General features: G+C 41.2%; 1 protein-coding gene across 2 annotated transcripts in view; it reads right to left on the reverse strand.

Annotated features, from left to right (window-relative positions):
• Positions 1–26,856, reverse strand: part of LOC104336723 (bifunctional heparan sulfate N-deacetylase/N-sulfotransferase 4) — a 110,461-nt gene that overhangs the window by 64,444 nt on the left and 19,161 nt on the right. The gene's annotated exons all lie outside the window — the stretch shown is intronic.

Below are 26,856 nucleotides of genomic sequence, written 5' to 3' on the forward strand. Positions count from 1 at the left end.
GCTTCGGGGACCTTCCCAGAAGTTGTTGAACATGTCCAAGTGCATCAGGAGAAGCCTAGGAGGGACCCAAGATTTGCAAGACTCATCATTATCCCAGTGTGGAGCCGGAAGCCAAACATTTCATTCAGGCTTCTGGTCACATATGTGGCATTCCAGAGGCAATATTGTGAATGTGAATTTTGGGAACCAGCAAAAACTCAAGATCTTGGAGGTTCCTGTCTCTGTGGCAGAGTTCTCTGTGGTCATGGTGCTCAGGAACCTCAGCCCATGGGGCACTCCTGTAGGTAGAGCTGCCCAAGGAAACACGAACTCAAGTTACTACACAGCCTGTCCACGAGGACTGCATAATGTGGAGGGCAGATAAGAAAGGATATAGTTCATCAAACAGTTTGGAAGGAGATCAAGAAAAGGAGGAGAGGTTAGGTACTTCTGCTTTTCAGTGTATCTATAATTTGCTGTCATCGTGAATTATTTTATTTCCACAGACTCATTCTAGGAAGTGCTAACGGCTCGGGAGGATGTGCCAGTGTCTGGCATCCCAGGGCTACACGGCCAAGTTTATGTTGCCCCATCACTATCTGAGGCAGATGACTGAGAATCTTGTCAAAAATGGGCTAACTTGCCATTAATCAAAGTCGTCATTCATTTGGGAATGGGTCCTAGTGCTGGGCAGTGATTCCACTGCTGCAGTTCTTTTGTGTGTGTGCATCAAATATGTATATGTTCACTGTATACACATTACTATTTATTTATATGTACTGTAGATATAAAATACGTGCAAATTCATAAAAGTAGATATTCTTTACCGTAAATCTTCCTGTATGTGATGTTTATATACACTGCTTAGTAAATAGGATTTTTTTGCCTGGGACAGGTTGACCAGAGAGGCTGGGGAGTCTCTGTCCTTTGAGATATCATCTGATCTATCTTTGATGTTACCTCTGCTTTGATCAGGGGCTTAGACTAGATCACCTCCAAAAACCCTTTCCAACCAAAATTTTTTTGAGATTTGATGAAGACTTTCCCTGTATTTTTCACTTCAAGACAGTTTTCTCGGGCTTCTAGGGTACTTACTTGTTATTAATACCAAGAAGTCCTTTAAAGCAATTATTCATTTTTGTTCTTAGCACTTGTCCTTAGTGATTTTGCAGTAACATAGCCCTGACGTTCATTCCCAAGCTGTCCTGTGCAGCAATTTGCTGGTGGTCTGTGGAAAGTTGGAGGACTACAAAGTAGTAGTTTTGCTCTTGATTTCCAGCTGAAAATTTGAAGAAAAAGCAAAGAATACTTTCAGCAATGTTTCTTTCCACTGCAAGCAGCTGCTGTCAGGATGTGATTTTTGATTGCCTTTCCCCACTCCTGTTCTGTCCCTGAAATCTATGCTAGGGAAAAGATCTCACAAGGCCTGATGTGGTCTTGGCAATCTTCAAAACCAATGTAGGCTTGATAGGAGTACCATGAAATAGTAATAATCATAGCAACAATCATAAGGATTGGGTGAAATAGGGAGGCACTGTTTTTCTGATAGCAAAACTGAATTAAAAAACCCACAAACATGATGTCTAGCCTGACATCTCTTGACAGGGTCACTGCAAGACCAGAACTACAGGTTCCTTAGTTTAGCTTTTAGTTTAGAGCACAAATTTCTGCTGTAAGAGGGACAATCAAATCAGCGGTATCTGCACTTCTTAAAACAAAACTCTTTGAGGAATTTATAAACCCAGTGAAGCTGAGTCATTGATTTCTGTGTGGTTAACATTTCAGCCCACTTCACATGCTTATAACAGAATTTTAATAGAAAATTCTTCAATACTATAGTGTAAGGATGATAAAGAATTCACGTTATTGACTTAGTGGCTAGATTTTGAAAGGAGTTTAGGGGTTAAAGATAGTCAAGTCCTTAATGGGATTTTGAAATCACTCGTACTATTTCCCCTATGCCAACACTGATTTGAATAGTTGTTAACCAGGCCCCGAATCAACATGCAGCTGTCAGCCCCCACAGATTTACATTCCTTCTTAAGACACTTTTCACCCAGTGCATTACAGAAATGGTGTAATTCCCAGTGCTGGCTGCAGATCACTTGCCACACCCAGCGAGGTGAGCAGGGCTTCAGCCATTTCCCTGCCTTCCTGGGATATGGGACTTCACTCCTTTTTGTATTTATTTCTGTGAAGTAGTATGCTAATCTATACTGCCATATAAATAACTAATAGGAAAGACCCTGACAGTGGTGAACACAGCCAGCTCTGTCTGCAGATCTATTTTTTATTACAGACCTATTACTTGAGTCTGTTCAGCATTTCCCTTAGGTAACTGTCTTAGTGTGAGGTCTGAGAGGATATGTGCGTTTATTTGAAGTAAGAAAAAAATCATGTTTTGCTCTCATATGCAATATGTTTATTGCAAACAGAAGAATTTATTTTTTCTTTATGAGTGGAATACCTATTTTTTCAGATCTACTTCTGCTGCTTTTTCCTAACTCTGTCCTAAAGTCAGAAAAAAAGTCAGGACTCTAGCTGCATTTAATTCAGCACAGAAGAATGCATCTGTTCCAGTAAAGCTAGATTTAGCTGAATGAGATGAATAGGGTGATATTGTACCAAATTTAGTAGCTACTCATGACTAACTGGCTAATAACATCACTTGAGAACTGAAAAGGTTGATTTTGGTTAAGTATTATAGGAGATATGATGCCACGACATGATGACACAGATACCCTGGCAGTGAGAGCACCTTGACCAACAGCACACTTGTGGGTGCATGCATATACATAGCTGTGGCAATTATTCAGTCACTCTTCTTGGAAAAAGGAATTCATAGCCAACCATCTTGTACTTGGTAGAAGATCTACCAACAAAAAGCTCAAATGAAGAGCAAGAGGACAGTCTAACAGGACAAAAAGCACAAATTAAAAAGAAAGAGCATTAATAAAAAGCAGGGTTTGTTTTAACCAGGACCACATAGATGAGTAAATGCAATTGTTTCCAATTTTCCAGCAGTTTCTGGCTTGGGAGGACCAAAGATATTAGACATGGCAGCAAGCAGCCACGGGACGTGCTGCTGGTACCGTCAGAGCAGGGTATGGCTGCAGTGCTTACCTGCTAGCAGTGACTGCTGTTCTGTGTCTCCATCATCCACCAAAAAGATTTACAGCCTATTTGGGAAATCACTGAGGGTCTTTAATATAAATCACTGCTGAGTCTAAAGGATTTTTTAAGAATATTAACCAGATCAGCTGACAAATCCTGGAAGGGGAAAAACCAGCATGTGCCCAAGCTGAGAATGGGTGGTGATTCCCTGTGGCTGCGGTGCGGGACAGCCGGCTGGCACTAGCCCCGCTGCTGACCAAGGTCTCTCCCCACAGGCTGCATGTAGTAGCTACAGGAGCCGGTGGCACTTTCAGCAGAGCAGTGAAGGGCCTTAGAGCTTATTTCTTATCAATTCCGATTTTTAAAAGCTTAAGCATTTTCAGCAAAAAAATCTCTCAAAGGCTATTCGGGCTTGGGAATCAGGAGGAGATAATCTGCCAGCTGTAGATGAAGAATTTTTGGTCTGTTTTTTAAAACAAACAACATGATCAGGAATGCTTAGTCTAATTTAAACAGCTCTCCCATCTTCTCCCAGGCCACCTGCCCACTCAGTGGAAAACTGTGGTAAGTATTTTGCTCTCTGGATGAGATTAAAAGACAGGTGCAGTGTTCTTGTAAGAAGAGCATGGTCCTTTCTTTCTTGTTTGTAATATGACAGCACTATCAACATTAGCAATGTTGCAACTAACTGTTTATTATTTGAGCCAGAATTCAACAGCCGTAGTAATAGTTCAGCTTTCTGGGAAGGAACTGAGGAATCTATGTGATGTCCATCAATCTTTCCTTCTCCTGTCCTTGCAGACCATGCTGGATAACATGCTGAAATGTGAGATTTCCCCCCTCTCTCTTAATCTGTTCAGCTGCACTGGTTTGGTTGCCTCCAAGCAGTCATTAAAGGCAGTCCCTTCATTAAGAGATGCTCCTCTGAAAAACCGGTCAAGCCTGCAACTTTCTCTGCTGGTTCCTTCTCCTCTTGGACATAAGGGTCTGTTTGTCTTGTACCTGGGTCTACCTCTGAACTGGGGTCCCATACTCTCCCACCTCAGACTTTGAGTTCATGGCAGATCTCAGTGGCAGGATGCTGCCCTGTTGCTAAGCTGGTTTCTCCTGCCTGTAGCCTGCAGCCAGCCCCACTGTGTGGTGTGCCTAGAGAGCCTTTCCCCTGCCAAGATGAATGTCCCAACCCTTCATGGAGATGAAGGCTGTTTCCCTTTGCAGTCTGATAATTTTTCTGGCTGCTGCCTGGGGAGCACCAAGCACAGCCATACCCTGTTTTCTGCTGTTTTCTACTCATTTCAGAGGCTGTGTGGTCTCTACAGAGCAAAAAGCCCCAGCTCCCATTCTCCCTGTGGCTGCAGTTCTGCTTGGCTGGTACAATCAGCCACACAGAGAAGAGATGCTTCTTGCTTCTTGCCCCATATCTGTGTCTGCATAAGGCAGGGGGGGTTTGTCCGTCTGTAATTCTGTTGGAGTGCTAGCATGAGAGAGGCCAGAAAGGCAGAGGCAGAACCATCATCTAGCTCTGATCAATCACAAAAAAACCTCTAGAATAGGGATTGAACAGGAAAACCATCTCAAAGCTTTTAAAGGGACAACGTCAAGATTTAAAATAGTATGCTAATAAAAAATTCATGTTCAGCAATTGTGATCTTGTTGCAGCAAACTCTATTGGTGTCAGACATTGTGCTGCATGTCACTAATAGCAAAACACAGAGACCGGTATTTACAATTCCTATCAAGTAACGTTCAGGCCGTGCCAAATAGAGATTGATGTCTCTGCTCCTTTGGCACAACAGAAATACAAAATAAAGGACAAGTAATATCACCAACTACATTTACTTTTAGTTGTATATGCTATCTTTCTCTTGTTTCTTGGTTGTTTGGAATTGCTTCTTTAAGCAAAAAACCCAACAGCAAAAAAGACCCAACCAGTTATAGGTGGGCACTCAGTTATAAATTATTTAAGGGCTGGACTAATGGAGGCTATCTTATTTATCTTCTTTAATTTATGGATTTGGATGTACTAAGGTTTAATCAGAGTTGTTTTCTGCTCCTTTACTGCACCTGGAAATCATTTCCTTGGCTAAATTGTCATAAAAATAAAAATTCCTTATAATTCTCATAATGGGAATTTAACTCAAAATTCTTGACTCCTACCAGCAACCTCAAATTTCTACTTTAAATTTACTGCTTAAAAACTAACTTATGTATATTCTTTGTGGTGGAATTAAGTTTTTTTTCCAACACACATTCAGTCATAAAGGAGAGATTGGAACAGAGGTGATGTATATCCAAAATTCAGGTCTGTCCTTTAGTTTTCAGAATGGGCGTGTTTGAGTGATGATGGATATAACTAGTGGCTTTAAGAGGGTACTGCCATATGTTTGAACAAAGGGCTTCTCAAGCTTTTGGACTGGGAGGGGGAAGAAGGAAACCACAGCAGTTTCTAATTTCTCTGTTCCTGTTACTGCTGTCAGTGGTAAAAAATGGGAATGTCCAAAATATCCAAATGCAGAAGGAGAGAGCAGAAACCTGGCTTTCCTGGGCACTTTTTTGTCTGTGAACAGATATTATTAAGGTCATAGCCTCATTGTGCAGCCTTTTCCAATTTTGATGTCTGTCTTCTTGTTAGTTGCTATTTTTCCTTATGACCCCTTCCCAAGTGTGTAATGGGAATCTCAAATAATTTCTATACACCTTTCACATCACTTCTAGCACCTATACACCAGCTGCATCTGTGCTCTGTTAATTTTTTGCCCTTTGCAACTCTATCCATTGTCCATCCTCTCTGTAAAAATTGGAAACCAGGGAGTCTAAAATCAGATACCAAGGAGCACCATAGAATGCTAAATTTATTTAGGTTGGAAAAGATCCTGAAGAACATTGAGTCCAACCATTAACCTAACACTGCCAAGTCCACCAGTAAACCATGTCTTTAAGCATTACTTCTACAAGTCTTTTAAATACCTTCATGGGTGGTGACTCAACCGTTTCCCTGGGCAGCGCAGAGCAGCTGCTGGAGCAGGCACAGCACTTCTGCCTTCAGCTAGCAGCTACAAAGCCCCTAGTCCCTGTGGACTCTGTAAATACTGATGGTTGTGCCAAGGTTCTCCCAGAAGCTTTGGAGACAGACGGGAGCAAGAAGACAGATGGCAGTTGCTGTCCTTTCATAGTCTGGCCTTACCCATCTATTTAACTGTGCTGCAAGTGGAGAAGAGGAAGGTAGATCCTGAGCAGGTAGAAAAAAATCACACTTAGTTGCACAGTAAGTGAAAGCATACTTTGCAGCAAAGTTATAAACCCATTTTCTGCTATACTTCTTGGGCAACGTGAAAAATGCATTAAGATTTGGAAAGGGCTGTCTTTCAAATTATTGTGGAATATTTCTCGACCGAGTGACAAGTAATGTACCTGTATCACACACTCTCCTTTGCATTTACTTCCAGTGATCTAGGAATGCTTCTGCTTTTTACAGAAAGCCCAAATTGTATGTAATCAATTTGTTAGTTTTGTAAATCCCTTTTTATCCTCAAGGGACTGCAATTAGACATCTAGCTGCAGCCCTTGAAAAGTGTAAATGTACTAGAACTGGAGTCCTGAAAACTGAGAAGGCTCACAGAAATCTGTGCCAACACAATAATTTTCTTTGTTCTTGCGCAAAAGGACATCTCACTAGGAAACTCTTATGACCCAGCTTTCCCTGGTGGGGTTGTGGAGACTTCCATGTTTCCATCAGTTAGTCTGAAGACTGGAGTTTGCAAAATCTTGACGGGTAAGGATGTGCTTTAAAAATCACTAGGATTAAGTGTGCTTTTTAGTATTTTTGAGATGTCAGAGCTTAACTTTTTTGACCCTGCTTCCTTCTTCATGACCCTGTCTTGCATTATCTAGGGAGCTCACTTCAGTGTTTTGATCATGTTTGTTGACTGGAGTTGGAAGGTTCTGTAAAATGGAAAGGGAATTGTAAGGCAAATGTTCTGTCTTTACGCCACATTCATCTCTTTTTACCAGAGGTCAGACTGCTTCTGCCACCCCCATGTCCTTCATATTTAGAGTAGAGGGAGATGAAGACTGTTATGTCCTCGAGGAAGGGTTCAAAATCCTGGTCCCAAAAAATCCTCCTGCTTACCACTGCTTTATCATCCTTCCCAGCTTGAAGACAGCAGAATAAGTTGTCCAGAGAAGGAAGCTACACCCACAGTAAGTTTCTACTCAGTTCTCTTGAATAGAAACATCTCTTGAATAGAAACATCAAAGGCTAGTATGTTCTCCAATAAAATCAAGCCAGATCACCAAATGAGGCTGACAAATTGGAAATAAATCATTTCAGAGGTTTCAGTAGGTTTTCTTTTCATAAAACTAAGTAATTTTAGGTAAAATTGAGAACAAATCTCTATAAGAGCCAGAGGCAATGCTTCAGGTCATAGAAGTATGGTGAAGTATCAGCACAGCTTTCCAAAAAGTGGGAAAATTTTACTCAGAGCAAAATGGAAGTACTGCCCTTCTTTACATCACTCTGGATTAGAGACTTGAAAAAAACTCAGACCTGTACCCTTGAGAAATTCAAGTGGTATGATGTAATTGTCAAAAGATATGAAGAAGTCTTTCAGCCCTTCCAATGAGCTCATAGGAAAGAAACTTCCAATAACAGTGAGTCCTTCTGCCTGGTACCACCACCCAAGCCAGATCCAGGGGCAGCAGATAAGTTCAGGCTTCTGCTGGCTGTGACAGATGAGGCTGGATGACTGGATTGCTGGATGAGTCTCTATTCCCTGTGTTGTTTAGGATGTCACACCAAATTGTCCCAACGGTCCACTCTGGCATTCCCAGCTTAACTTTGTTTAGATGCTCATGGTTAGCCAGCCTGTCCCAAGCCTCCTGAGAGGTGAGGACAACCAGGTGGCTCACCAGGCTCTGGAGAAGACCCTGAGCAAGGACAGTAGCTGCTCCTTTGCCCCATCAGTGGGAGGTCTGGCAGGGAATTTCAGCCACCAGAGAGAAAAAGAGGTTTTGGCTGAATTTCCTACTGTCTGATGAACCTCATCCCTTTCTAGATACCGCTAAATCATTCTTGACAGGAATGACTTCTCCCACAAGCAGCCTTTTGGGTACCGGAATGCACTGAATTTCCCCAAGCATCTGTGAAGTATTTTCTGTTAGAAAGGTATGCTTGCACTCTCTCCAAGCTCCACATCCCTGCTTTTCTAAATTACACAGGATGAATGCTGTGCTATGCTGTAAGTACACAAAGTGAATTATTTGGAATGGAGAGTAAACATTTCTAGCAAACATTTTTTAATCAGAGAGTGTTTACTGATGTCTTTTACGACATGTTTTCTTGGCTACTTGGAAGAGAATGGGAACATAATTATGAAATTTGTCATTCTTTCCCCCAACTTATCATTTCTTTAATAACACATTCCCGTGGTATATAGAGCCTTCCACGTGGAATAGTTTTTGGTGAAAGATTCAGCCTACATCCTAGAAGAAGGCTATGTCTTCCAAGCTTAATAATCTGATGACAATAGTAATGCAGTGAAAATCAGTGTTTCTAATGTTTGTGATATTTTGTAACTCTCACAATAGTTGAAATTGTTGTTTTTTCTCTGTCCTTACATACACAAGAATGTCAGTTGTCAATCTCTGTAGTGAATAACTTTCTAGTGCTTAGGAACATAAAGAAAGCTAGAGCTCACCAGCACATTAAAAGCTTGCATAGTATTGTCTCAGAAATCAACAGATGTGCAGAGAAGTTGCCGGGGGGGTGGGGGGTGGGGCAGTGAGAATGTTTGTTTTGTTTTTTTTGTTTAAATAATATTCCTATTTCAAACCCACTCACATGCATTCTGGTGGCAGGAAGAAAGTGGCATTAATGAGCCAGTTAACTTTTAAATCTAGTTGCTTTTGATCTTGGTCATTATAGATAGTACTTCTCTCTCTAAATATTCCCATTGAGAACTGTGTAGCTACTTGCAGTGTAAAGTATGAATCTGTGTAACTTAGGATCATTAAACTAAGAAAAATATGTTCAGCAAAGTATCAACCTTTTAATTATAGGTGTTACACTAAATTTCCACTAATTTCTGAAGTGAGAGGTTCTATTACTCTCCTAGCTGTAGGGGAGTGCCATAATTTTATTTTATATGGGAATAGCTGTTTAAAAATCATAAATACTGGATTGGCCTGATAGGTTTTACTTGGCTAATGATCTGCTACCCAGATGGGAGAGTTTCACAAGGTGTACGTTCAAATCCCAAGAAGAATTTGCAACTGTAAGATGAGAAACAGCTAAAATACAGGTGGTATTTTTCCACTGTGGAAAATCTTCCTTATTTCTCAAGCTCTTCTATGGGCTCTGGATTCCCCCGTTCTTTGCCCTCTCTCTCCTCTGCTGGAGTTTAGCACATCTCAAACCTTTGCTGTCTGAGGCTAGAACACCAGCAAACAGCCACTAAAATTACTAAACCCAGAATATTTCTATATGGTGAATATCAGCTGGCTTTGATCAGTTTAACAGAAGAAGAATATTTGAAGACTGATTTTAACCACTTTACAGTGAGTTTTTTCCAGCCTGTTGCATACATGTAGACGTACAGGCACATACTTAAGTCTCTATACATTGTGATGAACTGTAGCTTTTCAAGTTTACAAGCTCATCCTCTTACACTGGCATAGCACAGAATATTGTCCAATATAGCAACAGAGGAAAGCGAGGACAAGTACTCATGAAAGTACACGATTCAGCCAAAAGTTTTCCCCCAACACATTTAGTCATTTAAACGGTTTCTGAGTTATTGTACTCTAGCCTGGCGAGCATTGAAAGGGTGTTCAACCAGCATCGTGCTGCCCTGTCATGCCCTCATGTCAGTGATGGACTTTGTAATGCCTTTGGAGAATGCCCAGCACCGTATACAGGAACTTGTTGCCTGTGCCTGTCAGCGTAAACAACACCAATAAAAGAGCAAACAACTCTCTTTTCTAAAGACAATTTCTTTTCCCCCATGGCGTAGTCCACTGTAGTATCAACTGTCAACATATGAGGGAAAGGAAGGGAGTTTCCTCTTACCCTTCGCAAAATCTTGGAAGGAGATGCAAAGAGTAAGCTAGGAGTAGGTAATTTTACATCCAAGTCTCAGCCAAGATCCTGATCTTTAGAAATTTCTAAACCTCCCTTCGTCGTCATCCTAAACTCCTGAAATCCATATGTGTATTGTCAACTCAAAATGTTTCCTTATATTAAGCAAACAAATGACAAGGTGTCACTAGTCCCAGGCTTTGCCTCTTGTTGCTGACCTTTGAAACATACCAGCTGCCTGAAGTCTGAGAGTAAATCCCCACTGATCTTTAACACAGAGCTGCTCTGTAACACCCACCTTGCAATATTTACAGCAGTGATGGGTAGTTTTTATTTCCTGATAATGTACTGGCGGCTTGTTCCCAGTTACAAGAGAAATAATAGTGAAAGCATACGGGAGACCTTATTCCCTTTCCTAATAACAAATACAGTGGAATTACACTTTATAATACCACAGACATATTTGTTTACGATGCACATAAGTCTTGGGATATGTTACTAGGAAGACACATGCAGAGCTTTTTTATTAAGGAATTCACATTCTGCAGCTGAACATATTTTTTCAAAAAGATATGTATTATTATTATTAACCATGCAGAGAGTAGCCTCAGCAGTTCAAACTTCTGCCTGTAGCGCCATTAAAGATTTCCTAAATTAATAAGATTATTTAGTCTCTAATAATTATAGATACATATAGATAAATGCATATTTATCCATGTATATTCAATTAATTTCCAAACATTTGTGCTAATTTATTGAAAAACCTATGGTAAATATTGTTACAAAGGAGGTCTTCAGTCTTTATAGTCCTTAGGGATTAAATATTGCTGGACAATGGAGAGAGCACAGCCCTAATCCAAGGCCCACTTTGATCCTCATCCCTTGATTCTCTCTCCCATGTTCTTCTGTTCATTACCAGTCTGCATTTCCCCTGGTACAACCTGCTGCCCATGGCTTCCTACAGCCCCTTTCCCTGAGTTTCTTGCCTTTTCTCCTCGCACATTCACAGCAACAAACCAGGCAGACATAGCGGGTCTGGCCTGTCTGCTTTGCTTACAGCTATTTTATCTGTGCCCATGGCTATAGGAGGAGCCCAGAGGTGGCCAGCTGTTGCCTCCCCCCTCTCCAAAGCCCTGAGATCATGGTCAGAGTTGCTTTTGCAGAGAATATTTTTGAGGCCAAACCCCCTTGATATTGAAATTAATATCAAAACTTCTGTTAACTAAAATGATCCTGATCTTGGCTTCGTATCTGCACTATTAATGAGCAGGCTATTGTACAGACCTACAGACTTCTGAGGAGTTTGAAAAGCCGGGGAATGGAAAATTATACCAAGACTTACCCTGTTAAAACAATTGGATCTCAACCAAAAAAGCACTTGTGCTTTCAAGAATCACTGACATTTTTAAGAGCCTATATTTCATGAGTTTCAGGGAAGTCACACAAATACGGTATGCTGTCAAAAATGTGAATTCAGACATTCTTTATGCAGCATTTACTTGAAGGTCTGATGTTTTGGGGTGAAAAACATATGTCCTTAAAGCCCACAACTTTGATTCAATCTGATTCAATTGAGGTGGTTCAAGTATAATACTGAGACAACTTTTAGAAATTGCTTAAATGTTGGTATTTTGGATTTAATATGTAATGTAAAAGTTACATTAATAATTCTGGCTTTTCCATAAAACGAAGAGGCAATAAAAAGCTGAAATATCCATTTCCTGGGATATTCACATATTAAAAAATTCTCTCAGCAGTGTGTGAATTATTTGCATTTTTTAATTTCTGGAAGATCACCAATTCCAAAGCTACATTTAATTACGATCTTTTGGAAATTTTTCTTAATATTCTTCAAACTGCCCACTTTTCCTTCAGCCTACCAGAGCAGATGAGCTGGCAGAATATAATTTTGTTTAAATCACATTCTGGTGGAACATTCTGCATTTAATAAATCAACATTTTTCCACGGGAAACTTTCATTGGAGCAGTCCAAGCTGATCGAGTAACAAAAATATAAACTTCATTTTCCCCTGCCTTGCCACTTTGCCATTTTGGAAGGATTTTTTACCCATGTAGTTCAAGAATAAACGGCTAAGCAAGTTGGAAGGAAGGAAAACTAAGATCCTAATCTCTAATTCTTTGAATTTCACCATACTTTGATCGGGAAGTATTGGGAAGTAGGTACTAGATTTAATATCCTCTCAATTTTTTAAAAATAAATGCAAAAATGTCAATTAAATGACTACATCAATTAAAAAAAATCAGACTCAGATATCTAATTCAGCCTTCTCCAGTCAGAAGTGTTAAAAATAGCATGGATGTTGTGCTAGAGAAGCTGAGTGTATATCACACCATAGATCCCACTTCTGTTTGGGTGCTGTCTGGATGAAAACGTGAACAACAGATTAAAAGAGTACTGGTAATATGAAGAAAGAACAAAAATATAGAAAAGAGTGAAGTTTACAGATATTTAGAGAAACTGTCATGGCTTGGTAAATGATGTCGACAATTTGTGCTCCTAAAGGCAGAGGAGGGGGGAATAATATGTGGCTTTTCTCAGGAAAACATCTTATCACAGATTGACATCATTAACATTGAGGTGAGGTTTTGATAACAGAGAATGTTTGGGGAAGGGGAGGCATGAGTTTATTTCAGGTGAAAGTTAAAACAGACGGTCACTGGTTCTGCTCTTCTAAAATGAGCCAAAGGGGGTATAATGGCTCTACCGCTCAAATTTAATGGCCTCAAAAAGGAGCAGACTATTCTAACCTTTGATAGCTCATGGTAAATCTTACTACTAATTACACAAAAAAGATTTTTTTTTTTTAACGGAATCCAGGATTTAGGAGACCTTGTCTCATAAAAACCAAATTAAGAAAAAAAAAAAGGTTCACTCAACTTCAAGAATTTCAAGTTGTTGAAACTACTTTTCTTCCCAAACTGTACCCATGTACACTTTAACCTATCCACTGAACAGTGCTTATGAGCTCTATGAACTTGGATGACAAACCTGGGTAAGACAAACTCTGGACTCTAAACAGGCAAAGTGATTCATAAAGAAACTCGCAGCTTTGAAGGACACCATGTTGCTTTAGTAGTCTTTCTGTGCCAATCTTAACTGGAAATACATGAGCTTTTTTATTGTATGCTATACTAATCAATGATAAATGTTGGAGTTTTAAATCAGAAAACTTTAATACATGCAATGTGTTGCAAAAAATCTAATCCTAATGAACAAAATAACTGTTCAGAAAGTTCCAGAGTACTAATGTACTGGTTTGTAGGAAATTATGAATGACTTATCCTTTCATTTTCTTGTTAATTTTGAAGATTAAATTCTATTAAGGTAAAAAAAACCCACTTTGTTTTCATTCTGGCATTTCTTGAGAGAAATTATTAACTTTTATAAAATATTCTGTATAAAAGAGTGTAACTGTTAAAATTGTAATTTATCATGTTTACTATTTCCATTACAAAGTAAGAAATCATGTGCACATGAAATGACATGTTTAAATCACTAAATAGTCTTATATTATAATAATATAATTGCCCACAAGACCGAAAAAAGCATTTGTACTTTTTTTTGAGAAATGAATTATTAACAATCAAAAATCATTTTTATGTAAGTATTGTAGAACTGGTGAGGTTTTTTTACGATGTCATAGTCATAGTAAAAACAAGAATCTGAAAGAAATAGAATCATAGAACCATAGAATGCTTTGGGTTGGAAGACACCTTTCGACATCATCTAGCCCAAATCCCCTTCAGTGAGCAGGGCCATCTTCAGCTAGATCAGGTTGCTCAGAGCCCCGTCCAACCTGGCCTTAGATGTTTCTAGGGTTGGGGCCTCCACCACCTCTCTGGGCAACATGTTCCAGTGTTTCACCACCCTCATTGTAAAAATTTCTTCCTCATATCCAGTCTAAATCTACCCTCCCTTAGCTTAAAGCCATTACTCCTTGCCCTGTCACAACAGGCCTTGCTAAAAAGTTGTTCCCCATCTTTCCTATAGGCCCTCTTCACGTACTGGAAGGCTGCAATAAGGTCTCCCCGCAGCCTTCTCTTCTCCAGGCTGAACAGCCCCAACTCTCTCAGCCTTTCGTCACAGCAGAGGTGTTCCAGCCTCCTGATCAATTTGTGGCCTCCTCTGGACCCGCTCCAAGAGATCCACGTCTTTCCTGTGCTGAGGGCTCCAGAGCTGGACGCAGTACTCCGGATAGGATCTCACCAAGGCAGAGTAGCACGACAGAATCAAATACAATTTTAATAAATGAAAAGACCCTTATACTGTAAGGTCCTATGCAGATGAACCTCAGAAACAGTTAGAAACCTTGATTTTAGGACCACATTCTGGAACAGACAGAATGCTAATTGTAAGGAGAAGTATTACTTCGTTAGGACAATGTTTCCAGAATAAAAGGTTGCCACCAAAATAAAAAAAATACTATTTGGATTCCACTCAGTGGGTGATTACCTCAAATTACTTTTGCTTCTTATGTCTAAGAAAATCTCTGTAGAAACGTTGCCTTGTGAATTTGGCCCATAAGGAGCAAGTTTTATTTCTCTCACCTCCTGTGTTTATGTAGTAATTGTGTTTACTGCCTGCAAAGAAGGATTACAGTTGGACACAAAGCTATGCTACGTTCATGTACATCACTTGGAAAAGGTACCACTGTGCATTCAGTACAGGTGCTGTAAAAAGGATGTATAGATAACAGTGCTAATAAATGTGTGGATAAGACATTAAAGGCCATGAAATGAAAATTCTGGGTAAACTAAAACTGATGACAGCATCCTGCTACCAAACTGAGAATAGGCTGGCAATGAAGAAGCAGGGGATTTACTGGAGAACCTTGTGGCTTCTAGCATGTGTGAGGCAGTCAATAAACAGAAGCTTTCCCGACCTGGTGAATGAGTAATCTGTACTGGCAGTAAAAAGGCACGAAAGAAGCGAGTCTTGCTCTGGGGAGGGTTCAAAGGAGCGGGGCAGCAAACTGTGATCTCTGCAAACAGAATCGAGGTGCCCTGTACAGCAAAGTGGGGGGTTGCATTTGAGTCGTGTTAGCATCTAACCCCCAGCAGGTCCTTCCAAGCATGCACACAGAACACAACAAAAAAGTGAAGTGATCTCATAAAATTCCTCAGCAACGGGGCTCTGGGAGTCTATGGAAGGGTAAGATTTTTCAGGAACTTCCCAGCAACACTATGGTGTCCACACTTTCACCATTTTGTAAGTTCATGTGAGCATGGGTGAAGTTTCACTGGTGCTGCAAACTGCTAAGTCCCAAACAACATCGGCAATGTAGTGTGTCTTGGTACGAATATCCCCAATCAACCCTAGTATGGAAATCACTGACGCAATTGAAAAAGAGCTTCACGTTTCTGGCTGCGAGCACTGCCCTGCTCTCTGAGCACAGAGAACAGGCAGCCTCTCCTCCTGGGACATTCACAGTGGCGTTCACCTGTAGCATGGGCCATGGCAATGCAGAACAAGGCGATCTCTCACTTATTTCTGGTTCAGCCTTCTATATAGCTTGACGATGACAAAAATACCCTCTAGAATCAGCTGAAACTATAATGTGTTCCGGAACCTGACAATACAGATGGATGGATCAGCATTCAGTACTGCTGGTGCAGTGCTAACGTGGTGTGCACAGATGTTAACCTTATTCAGGACACTGGCATCTGGAGAGTCAACCATCACAGTTTCTTACCATCATCCTTTGCAAGCCCTAGCCATACTGCATTGCCACAGGGTCTGATATAAAGCGAGAGACTGATAGACACAACTCAGTGCCCCAGACTCCCAAATGTGTACCTGTTCACACAAGCTGGCATTACGGCTATAATGGGTGTACAGAATCACAGAATCACAGAATAGTAGGGGTTGGAAGGGACCTCTGTGGGTCATCTAGTCCAACCCTCCTGCCGAAGCAGGGTCACCTACAGCAAGCTGCACAGGACCTTGTCCAGGCGGGTCTTGAACCTACCAGACCTTCTTGAGAGATCATTAAACACTAGCAAATAAGCAAATAGCAAATGAAGGGTTTACCCATCACTTGCCATTGGTGCTCTTGGTGTTAAGCTGGAGAGCCTTGATTGATGTCTCCACAAAGGGTTGGAAAGTTGCCATGCCAGTGGTCATAGGTCAAAAACTGACCATCAGGTGTAATTAGTCAGCATCTGCTGGAAAACCAGAATGCATCATATAGTGTTTTACTACAGCTCGCACCTTCACAACAAAACCTGAATGTTTTGCATGATTTTATCTTCCTTTGTTTGGCCAGTCCACATGGACACAGAATGTTACTGGTGACATAAATATAAAAGGCAGGATGATTTTCTCATCAAACTTGATTTTTTATGTGTTTGCTTATTATCATTGCAGAAAAACTCAATAAACTCTCTGATGCACAGACATCCCCTTCAGCAGTGAAATAACTACATCAAACTGTCACAATTTGAAATGTTCAATTAAATCATTCATTTTTTTATTTGTTTAAGTAGCTACACACAGACCATATGCAATTTCCTAAATAAAATTTTTCTTGCAAAGTGAATTTCTCCAGATGAATCAATGTGTTTGTATGCAAAGCACCGTTCTCCAACAAACTCTGCTGAAAGCAAGATATGACTCATTCTAACTATTCCAAGCTATGCATGACTCATGTTGAATGATGGAGTCAGAAGGTCATTTGTTCTGTGTCTCTGTAAAAGTATTTGGACTCTGTATACGTCCAGAGGAAAAGGAAACCCTTCTGAAAATTTTCCAGCCCTTTGGGGAAAGCCTAAATCTTCCTGTAGCTGAATGCACAGCTCACTAGAAGCAATGGTCACATTCTAGATTTTGACCAAAGGCATTTTTTTCTGAAATGAAGTAGAAAGTTTAGCTTGAAGGTTATCCTATTATCTGGTATCGTAGTCTGCTTACAGTTTACTGGTTTTGAAGTTCCACATGCTGGCATGTGATGTTCACCTTCAGGAAAGATAATTAATAGACACTATCCATCTACTAAGAAGTAATTGTGCACTTTAGAGGGACACCAAGTCCAGTGTTTGAGATGCAGCTCTTGCTAGACTTGTACTCTGCCCTCTGTGTAAGATGGAATTTGGCAACTTTTACCTAAAAGCCTTTACATAATTCTGCCTCTATGGAAAGAAGACAGGTGAAGATGTATAACATTGGAAGTATTAATTAAAGGGATTTATGGCCATATTCACAGAAGAGACAAAGAAGATCTTAAGATTCAATTTGTGTGAGTGTATGCGTCTATAGGTATATGTGTATATATACAGACAGATGTACCGAGGGACGTTCTCCTTCCCCTCTGCTCTGCCCTAGTGAGGCCCCATCTGGAGTACTGCATCCAGTTCTGGGCTCCCCAGTTCAAGAAAGATGAGGAGCTACTGGAGAGAGTCGAGCGGAGGGCTATGAGGATGATGAGGGGACTGGAGCATCTCTCCTACAAGGAGAGGCTGAGGGAGCTGGGTTTGTTCAGCCTGAAGAAGAGAAGGCTGAGAGGGGACCTTATAAATGCTTATAAACATCTGAAGGGCGAGTGTGAAGAGGATGGGGCCAGACTCTTTTCAGTGGTGCCCAGTGACAGGACAAGGGGCAATGGGCACAAACTGAAGCAAAGGAAGTTCCGTCTGAACATGAGGAGAACTTCTTCCCTCTGAGGGTGATGGAGCACTGGAACAGGCTGCCCAGGGAGGTTGTGGAGTCTCCTTCTCTGGAGATATTCAAGACCCACCTGGACAAGGTCCTGTGCAGCCTGCTGTAGGTGGCCCTGCTTTGGTAGGGGGGTTGGACTAGATGATCCCCAGAGGTCCCTTGCAACCCCGAACATTCTGTGACTCTGTAATATGTATCTGTCTAAGAATTTGAAACCAGGCACAGAGGAAGATTAGTTTTCATACTACATTGTGACGCAGGTATGGGCAGAAAATGCCTAGTTAATTCGCGAAATGTTGGGGAACCATGGCCATGTGGTGAGCTCTCCAGATACTCTGAGTCTGACTCTTGATATCTTATAATGGAGCAGGCATCAAGGTCACAATGAGGCCTGCATTAACCGCGATTAGCAAGAGAAACAAGATCTTGAGGAGCAGTTTGATGCGCGTGACTGATAGCGTCACATGAATCGGAGACTGACAAGCACGCGTGAACAGCGCATGGACAGTGCATGCATCCAATCACATTAGAGCTATCGCGTGGCAAGGAACTATATAAACACGGGTTTGTAGGGCAATAAACTGGCTTTGTCTGATCATATTGATCGTATGACGAGTCCTTAATCCCACCGCGACAACTAAATATTTCAAATTTCAAAGTTCTTTTCTTTTTGAGATTTTCTCTATTATCTCAATCTGTTTGTTCATCCTTCCATCTTTTCACCTTTTTTCTGAGTGTTGCCATTTTCACATAGTTTGAATTATGTTTATGATACTGAATTGAGCTTTTGCTTTAGGTGTTGTTTCTCCTGCTCACACTTGGATGACAAAGGCATATTTAAAGTTACTTAACACTTCTGCTAAAGTAACTGCATTATATAGGGCTTTCATTGTAATGTGTTTATTGCTGCATCAAGTGCTTTTAAGGCAATAATTATGACTGCTCTTTAAGTCTGCATTGGCTAGCCTTTCTACAAAGGTATTTGAAAATTTCGTAGTGTTATATTGCTATACAGAAAGCGATTGTTATTGCTCCTTTTTAACTAATATGCCTTGTTTTAAAACTCAGGTTAATGTAGGTCTCTTGAGAGGTTGATACAAAGCAGCCATGTTTTTTGGCTCCTACAGATTCCTTAAATGTCATGAAAATGGTTTAAATGAAATTAAACGAAGCTATATTACATAAAATACTACGTATATCCTTGAAAGATATTCTGGTATGATGCAACCTGTGATTTCAGAATTATTTTGGAGGAAGGACTCAAGAAATCCGTACAAATCCAGGAAATTATGGCAAGCATAGACAAAGGAATGTGTCACAAGGCAGTGAAGCTGAGCACAGGCTGTAAGCACCAGATATTTCTGAATTGGAGCAATAGCTAAAAACCCCTGCCCATTCTATATTTTAAAAGGTATTGTGGTGTTTTTCAAAATTTTAGAATTGTTGATCTTTTTCAAAATTAAGTTTTATCGAGTTCTTACAGCTAGTCAAAAAGTTGGAAGAACGAATGATGACTTTTGTCTTTTTTTAATTCACTTGTTTGCTTTGTGAAAGATTAAACTTTTTTTTCTTGGGAAAAAAACATTCTGATTTTTGATAATTCTGTGGTGCTTGTACAAACAATACCAAAATGAATTTCATGGAGTCCTGTAACGCTGCAGAAAAAAAAACTGTGTGCCCTCTGGGACAGGAGAACACAAAGTGAGTTTTCAAACATTCAGGAAATTCTTGCTTACACCATGTGATAGAGTTACCCTTTTAATGTGTGGGACACATGGAAGGAACATAATTGCCTAAACTAACAAAATTAAAAAGCTAGAAAATGACAGCCACCAGAAGCTGTTTTCTGGAAAGACTGTATATAATGCTGTGAAGACCTACCCTATCTTCAGTGGGAAACCTGGCAGATGAGACAATCCCAAATCTATTAGAATTCAGGCAGCATACTCAGAGAGACAGTCAATTCGCCAGGCCCCCAAGGAAAAAAATAAATGTTTTGCTGATGGCAAAGGAATTATGTTTTTTAAATACATCAGTACTGAAATTCTGAATGAAGGAACAGGCTTTATTGAAACAAAAATGTATGAAACATTTTATATGATGTATCTTGACAAGGCACTTGAGCAGTATTCAACACTCAAATTATTGCAGAAAGAATTTGGCGACTCAAGAGACCTGAACAAGGAAAATATTGAATGAATATCATCTCTGCTGAAGCAGTATGGAGTAGACACTCCCATTTTTAAAAAGATTGTCTGCTTATTAAATTTTTCTTATAATGTCTTCTCAGCTGCTTTTAAAATTAATTTTAAAAGTCTTTAAGACCGGCCAGAAGTGGGAACTCCAGAACTTCACTTCATTGTGTTCTTCATTGCCACTCTCAAGTGCTTTAAAAGGTGACACAAGGGCAATGCACCCTGTAATGGCTAATGCTTGGCTGTCTCCTCCAGCTTCCTATGCCTGTACGTCTTCTGTTTTTAGTTTCTCCCTGTATTGTCCATTGGTGTGGTTACTTTACTGGCAGGAGTTCATTATTATAAAAAGACTAAAGGGATGACTCTTGTACCTCACATTATTGGAAAGGAAGCGGCTGCTGTTTGCAGCTGTTGCTAAAGGAAAAAACCGCAGATGAATGAACAATAAAAAAAGACTTGTTTCTAGCTGTTATTTGCAACATTAGGATTTTCAAATTTTGCCCAAGCACTGGGGATTTTGAGGAATGATACTGAATACATTTGGAACTAATTGGATGCAAACTGAGGTATTGGGCTGCTGTAACTTCCATCATAACCTTCCATACAATTGTGTGTGAGTCCAGGAAAGGTAGAAGAAAGTAGAGTACCCGAACTCTTCAGAAACCTGAGTTAGAAATCCAGGTATCCATTATAATCCTCCCTGACTTTTAATTCTCGTCTTGATCACTGCTTGAAAATTTCTACAGAAAGCTGCACATATTCCATGACACTAGATGCCAGGTTCTGTGAAGTGATGCAGAAATGTGTTGTTGTCCATTGTTAAATAGAGTTTCCTCATCCACATGCCTGGCTTGGGTCTGTACCACCAACTCCAAACAGCACAGAAGGTAAAGCAACCCAGCAGAACTGAAGTAGGAACAAGCATTGGTCTACAACAGTTTATTAATTTCCTTCTTTCAGAGGGGATTTATATATTGCATGGACAGGGAGGAGGGTTGCACACAGCAGCATGGAGAGCTTTACCCACCCTGCATGCACCTGTCACTTTGTACTATCATTCTGCCATGCCTGGTGATGTAGCCCAGTCATTTCTAATTATTCCACCTGAAAGAAATTGTCCTTGCAGAAAAATCAGAAAAATCATATGCTGGAGAGATTCAACTATTGAGCTCAGCCTCCTGCTGAACCAGTACTCTTTAATTCAGAATTATCAGAAAAGATGCAACTCCAACATGAATTCTTACCTTTAAAATACTGAAATGAGCAAGAAATCATAGCCTTTAAGTGTTCAAGGCATTTTAATGATGGTGAAGGTCAAAGACAAAGTGCAGACTTGTGCAAGTGAGGAGGTGTCAGAGACTAATGTAATTCTTATTTCCACCAAAGTAAGTGGACTGAAGCTTAGAATGGAAGAAGAGGGGAGAATGCAGACAGGCTATTTAGTGCTGCAATGAGAAAGAAGGACTGCAGTCAGCAGTAACACAAAGGACATTCTCAAGTGTTCCATCATTTTACAGTATGCCAAAAAGCACAAGGATGGCCCTACCCTTATGGCAGCAATTAGAGGGAATACAGAAAAGAGAAGTGTAGGTTTTTGAGAAAGGGCTTTGTGATATGAAGGTGCTGGGGTGAGCAATTTCTCTTTGATTATCAGCTCCAGCTGGAAGAGTGGGAGAAGAGAGGGAAGCAGGTGGCTCCTGAGAGAGTCCACCTGGAAGAAGGCTATAGAAGGGAAGCTGTGCTGCAGTGTAAGCTCTAGAGTTAAGAGGAGGGTAGGAAGTGAAGGACTAATGCTTTTTGTTTTGTTTAATTTCTGTTTATTTATTAAAAAGATGTAGATTGTACTGCAATTTTGCAGGAGTTTTTGAGTTACCAATAGAAAGTGTATTTGTGAAAGGTGTTGAAAAAGCCCTGGTTGCTACATTGAGCTCTTCCTGGGTGAGTAAATATTATACCAACTCATATTATAGCAACAGAAATAAAAGACTTTAGCAAATTCTTACTACTTATTTGGGTAATGCAGCTCCGTTCGTGCTCAGTTAAAAGGAAACTTTAAAGGTAAAAGTTTTGTATTTTTTTCTGGCAATCCCAGATGCAGCATAACCAGACACTTCTATTTCTTTTGCTAAATCATTTATGCCAGTGATCCTGGACTTGTGTGGCTGGGAACCAATATAATTTGCAAGTACACGAATTCAGTAATTCTGCAAATTAACTGATGAATTCTGGAGTCTTTTGCCTTCTAAAATCAAGTAGCAAGATAATATATTGGCAGGAGGAAAAGGGAGAAATTCATTTGCAGAGACACTCTAGGCTCAAGATAGATCTCTGTAAAGCTTGGGGAAATAGCTTTCTGTGGCTCTGCTGAGTTCATGTTTAATTACTTAGCCTGATGTGACCTAGGACAACTTCCATAACGCAAGGGACTAGGAGATCTTTTGTGGTAAACAGAGCCCATAATAACTCTGTTCTCTAATCTCTGTTTCTCTGTCTGGTGCCACCCTTTATAAAACTACGTACATCCCTGAAGCACCTAATTGAGAAATGGCTTTGTGAGGGGATAAAAACATTGGAGTTGCAGGAGGTAATTACACAGGGACAGTGTTACTTGTCTATTTATTGTTACCTACAAATACAGTTATCAGCAGACTCGTTTCTAATTGTGTGTCCTTTGGGTTGGCAGTTATTACACGTTTGGTCACTGGAAGGAAATGCCTAAGAGGTTGAACAGAGTGATGTTATTTAATTGTATTTTTCATACTGTATAGGAGGTGTGTAACTGCTCATTTGCAGTTTTCTTGCACGCACCTGGGAATCCGCAATGTGTGAAAGCATTCCCAAGAGATGTGGGCGTGCGTGGCACCTTAGAAGAGCCTAACAGAGAATCTGTATAACTCTGCTAAGTGAACCTATGCTGTCTGCAGTATCAAATGCTAAGAACTGAAGGAACTGGAGTAGTGCTGATGTGGCATGATGTGAATAGTACTGTGCTGAGAAATTATTTCATTACAAGCACTGCTTTATATGGTTCTCATTTTTTGAAAGCACTGTATAAAGAACAAACATTTTCTTTTATATTGGTGATGCTGAAGTTTTAAACTTGCATTTCAGGGAACAGGATGAGATGAGTTTTGAGCTGCATGACATAATAAATGTGGACTGTGGGATTTCTGTTGTTTGTTTTTTTTGTTGTATTGGTGGGTTGGGGCACTTTTTTTTTGTGCTAAGTAGACCTGTAATATACAGTTCAGGAAAGAAGATGGTCCAAATTGTTCTGCGTTCTTGCTGGACAACATACAGGGCCTGTGCTACTCCCTTTAGCTGTCAGAACCATTCACACTTCCACCCTCATCATAGCCCTAACAGGGCAAGCACAAACTGCCCCTAAACCTTGCGGTGCCTCTGTGTGTCAGAAACAGCCTCTCACATGCCATGAAAATATAACTCTCTCTGAGCAACGGGCCACTGCTGCTGCTTCAATATGTGTAACAATACTTTGACATTGCTTAAATATCAGCCTCTTAAGTATTGTCTCCCTTTGCTATTTTTGCTTTTCAAGCAAAGAAGCTGCTCTGCCTTACGGGGTGAAGGCAGGCGCACTGGTTCTTAATTGCCTCCTTCCCTAAGTGACTTGGGAGATTGTTCTCTAACCGGCTGTAATTATCCTTTATTGTAAACTAACCAAAGCACACTCTGATTTAGGTGTTATCTTATTAGCAAGCACCCTGTTTTGAATGTTAAAGTATTCCGGGAATGTCCAGTCTATAAGAATGGACTGATCTGTGTAGCAAGCGCTTGTGAAATACCCTCAGGAACAAATCTGTACTGGGTAACTGATTTGAAGTGAAACCTATGATGTTAAGGACAGAATATCAGCGGATGATCAAGTTGCAGATTAGTTTTACGTGTGAACATTGTCTAAAAGGGAAACAAACTTTTTATTGTCCCCAAAAGAGTGCTTGATGGGAAGGTTGCTTCTGAGCCTGTGCCTGCAAAAGATTTCTCCCTCTGGTAGATGTTTGTGGCATGATTTCTTGTTTGAGGTTAAGAGGGGATTTATCCTGTAAGTGGCACTACTGGTGGTTTTGCAATGGAAGTGGGCTGATAATTTAGCATGGGAGAGATGCTGGAAGAATGAAAGCTTCCTTTCATGCCTTGACTCAAACTTAATCCATAAAATGAAGACTTGCCACACATTCCGCATGCAGCATGGGAAACAAACAGGAAGGGTTGGAAGCTACTGTGCTGCTAGAAAGCTATGACCTGATTGCTGTTACTGAAACTTGTTGGGGCTAATCCAATGACTGGAGTGTAGCTATCTGACTATAGGCTGTTCAGAAGGGACAAGCAGGGAAAGAGGGGTGGAGGTGTTGCCCTCCACATCAAGAAATCAATACAGTGTGAAGAGCTGTCCCTTAAGAATAGCCATGAGCAGGTCGAAAGTTTATGGGTAGAATTGGAGACAGAGGCAACAAAGGGAACCTTGTGAGGGGAGCCTACTGATGAAGCCTTCTTCTGCCCACTCCAGGATGCTTCAGACTCACAGTCTCTTGTCTTGCTGGAGGACTTCAACCGCCCTGACATCGGTTGGAAAAGTAGCACGGCGAGCTGTAGGCAATCCAGGAGATTCCTAGAATGCATTGAGGATAACTTTTTAAGCCAGATAATTGACACCTCTACCCGAGGGGATGCTATACTGGACCTGATGGTCACCAGTGCAAGTGAGCTTATCAGTGACACCAAGGCTGGAGACAGCCTGGTCTGCAGTGATCATGCATTGATGGAGTTCACGGTCCTGAGGGATGTGGGAAAGGTGAGGAGTATAGTCAGGATCCTAAATTTTAGGAAAGACTACTTCCATCTCTCCAAGGAGTTAGTCAGAAGGACCCCCTGGGAAACAGTCCTTGGGGACGGGACAGCAGAACAGAGCTGGCAGATCTTTAAGGACACTTTCCATAGAGTGCAGGAGCATTCAGTCCCCAGGTGTAAGAAGTCAGGCAAGGAAGGCAAGAGACCAGCATGGCTGAGTCAAGACCTTCTGGTCAAACTAAAGAGCAAGAGAGAACTGCACAGACAGTGGAAGCAGGGGACAGGTATCTTGGGAAGAGTATAGGGACCTGCCTGGTTGTGTAGGCAGGGGGTCAGGAGGGCCAAGGCGTGGCTAGAACTGGATTTGGCAAGGGGTGCTAAGAATAACAAGAAGGGGCTCTACAGGTATGTCAGCCAGAAAAGGAAGGTTAAACAAAGCATACCCCCCCCCCCCCCCCCCCCCCCGATGAACAGGAGTGGTGAGCTAGTATCAACAGACAAGGAGAAGGTTGATGTACTCAACAGCTGCTTTGCCTCAGTCTTCAGTGGCAGCCTCTCTCCTCACCACTCCTGAGTTGATGGACTGCAAGATGGGGACCAGAGGGATAAATCCTCTCCCTCTGTTGGGGAAGACCAGGCTCATGACCACCTGAGGAACCTGAACATACAGAAGTCTATAGGATCTGATGAGGTGCATCTCGGAGTGCTGAGGGATCTGGCTGGTCTAGTCATCAAGCTGTTCTCCATAATATTTGAAATGTCATGGCAGTCAGGCAAAGTCCCTTGTGACTGGAAGAAGGGCAACATTGTGCCCATTTTTAAAAAGCGTAGAAAGGAGGACCCTGGAAACTACTGACCTGTCAGCCTCACCTTTGTGCATGGAAAGATCGTGGAACTGATCCTCCTAGAAACTATGCTAAGGCATGTGGAGGACAGGGAGATGATTCGAGACAGCCAGTATGGCTTCACCAAGGGCAAGTTCTGCCTGACCATCCTAGTGGCTTTCTATGATGGCGTGACTACATCAGTGGACAAGGGAAGAGCCATGGATGTGATCTACGTGGACTTCTGTAAAGCCTTCAACACAGTCCCTCACAACATTCTTCTGTTTAAATTGGGGAGATATGTATGTGATGGGTGGACTGTGTGGTGCATAAGGAATTGGTTGGATGGTCATAGCTAGTGGGTAGTGGTCAATGACTCAATGTCCAGATGGATGTCAGGGACAAGTGGTGTCCCTCAGGAGTCTGTACTAGGACCAGTGCTGTTGAACATTTTCATCAATGACTTAGCAGGATTGAGTGCACCCTCAGCAAGTTTGCAGATGACATGAAGCTGAGAGGTGCAGTTGACATGGCAAAAGGACAGGACGCCATCCAGAGGGACCTGACAAGCTGGAGAAGTGGGCCTGTGTGAACCTCATGAGGTTCAACCAGACCAAGTCCAATGTCCTGCATCTGGGTCTGGGCAACCCCCACTATCAATACAGGATGGGGGATGAACTGATTGCAAGCAGCCCTGCCGAGAAGAACTTGAGGGTACTGGTGGATGAAAAGCTGGACATAAGCCATCAATATATGGTCGCAGCCCAGAAGGTCAACTGTATCCTGGGCTGCATCAAAAGAAGTATGGTCAGCAGCTCAAGGGAGGTCCAGTGCTGGAGCCCTCAGCACAAGCAGGTCCTGAACCTGTTGGAATGGGTCTAGAGGAGGGCTGCAAAAATGATCAGAGGGCTGGAGCACCTCTAGACTGAATACAAGGAAGAAATTTTTTACAATAAGGGTGGTGAAACAGAGGAATGAGTTGCCCAGAGAGGTGGTGGAGGCCCCAACCCTAGAAACATTCAAGGCCAAGTTGGACAAGGCTCTGGACAACCTGATCTAGCTGAAGATACGCCTTCTCACTGCAAGTGGGTTTGGGCTAGATGATGTCTAAAGGTCTCTTCCAACCCAAAGCATTCTATGATTCTATTCCCTTAAAAAAAATAAATTTAAAAGTCTGGATCTTAG

Source organism: Opisthocomus hoazin, chromosome 5 (assembly GCF_030867145.1).
Source record: "Opisthocomus hoazin isolate bOpiHoa1 chromosome 5, bOpiHoa1.hap1, whole genome shotgun sequence".
Lineage (NCBI taxonomy): Eukaryota > Metazoa > Chordata > Aves > Opisthocomiformes > Opisthocomidae > Opisthocomus > Opisthocomus hoazin.